Genomic DNA, 1,776 nt, shown 5'->3' on the forward strand with positions numbered 1-1,776 from the left:
GTGGGGGGGGGGGGGGCGCTCATGAAAATTAATTTGGATATTTCTAAAGCATAAAGTATATGTTGAATCGCGTTATGTTGGGGAATCTTAAAAGCTCAGTTGTTTGGCTGCTTGAACTTTTATCTTGTGGGTGGTTGACAGTGACGGATCTAGAATTTTAAAGCAATGGGTGCTTTATTGTCCTTAAGTTAAGTTGACGCATAGTTTAAGTGTATCACTATTTGAAACTTAAAATGAGACAATTCAATGCAAAAATATAGGGAAAATAACACTGTATAAATAATATATATATATATATATATATATATATATATATATATATATATATATATATACANACACATTTTTGTATGTTATATACAAAAAGTATATAAAAAGCACTTACCCCTCACACCAGTTTCGATCCCCGAAACAAGCAAAATAAAGGCCTACAATTGAATCTCTAAACCAAAATACCTAGTTCAGCTTTTATTTCGTAGGTGCTCATCTCTCTTATATTTGATTTTTCCATTAATTTATCATAAAATGCACAGACCCTACCCCAAAGACACTGGGTGCTTAAGCACCCACACCACTAAACGTGGATCCGCGGCTGGTGGTTACGCCCAACTCTAAAACTAAAAAGGATAAGCGTCGCTGCAAATATAATCCGGTAGAAAAGTCCGGAGTCGAATCCCACAGAGAACTAAGGTTTCGCTATGATTGTTCAATATCACTAAGAAGACAAGCTCGAATAAATTTCTAAGTTATAAAAATTAAGATTCTTATATATAACTAATTAACTAACAAAGTAAAGTAGTAAATTAACAACTAAAGATACTAAGGGTTGGAGACTAAATTAAGGAGGTCCTAGAGTTATGATTTCCCTAATTGTCGGAATCCTTCCTGCTACATCTCCTATACTTTCGCCTAAGTATTTTCTACTGATCATGAGCACTTTACTTATCGTAATTCTCTCTCGAGAAACTACAATAATGTACTAGTCATATTCTCTCGAATTACGCTAGCTCGCACTTTCTCACCACTCACTATGATCACGTCAAAGCTTCGTTATCTCTAATCCCGCTTTTAAACCCGCCGTACTGATCTCTCATATACCTTGGGAGTGACGTTATTCAACAACAACCTAAATATGCACTATTTCTCAAGCAATACATAATAAATAGGCACAGTCAATCAATAGTCATTCAATCAACTGAAATAAGCACATAGTTGAACAAGTAGATAAAACCAAAGGTTAAATTATTTTAAAACATAACAAGAATTCATCCTCCAAGAGGTTCCACCAAAACTCTAGATAATAAATTAGCTATTCATAAAAGTATGTGAAAACATAATACTCAAATTCATAACCAACATTAAAAATAGGAAGAAGAAGGAAAAAACTCATGGTTGAATCTTCCTCCTTGCTCCTAGCGTGTTCTTGCCTCCAAAGGTGTTGTCTTACCCTAAAGTAGTGTCTCCCCTTCAAAAGGACGTTTTATGATGTATTTATATCAATTAGAGTTGATGTGGTGCGTCCTTGATCTCTCCTAATTCGGAAAGGACGTGATGAGTCGCGTGCCAGAGTTGGTGCAACGCGCGACTTCTGGCACGCTCCCAGTTATTTCTTCTTTTTCTTTGTTTTTTCGCGTGCCAGGTCCAGCGCCAACCTCCATACTTCGTTGTTTTTTGTTCATCTCCTAGGCCATTTCGCGCCTAGCTTCATGCAATGCACCAATAGTGGCACGTTCCCATGTCGTGCATCTCTACGCTTTTTGCATCAAATCATCCAAT

This window comes from Nicotiana attenuata, chromosome 1, assembly GCF_001879085.1.
Source record: "Nicotiana attenuata strain UT chromosome 1, NIATTr2, whole genome shotgun sequence".
Taxonomy (NCBI): domain Eukaryota; kingdom Viridiplantae; phylum Streptophyta; class Magnoliopsida; order Solanales; family Solanaceae; genus Nicotiana; species Nicotiana attenuata.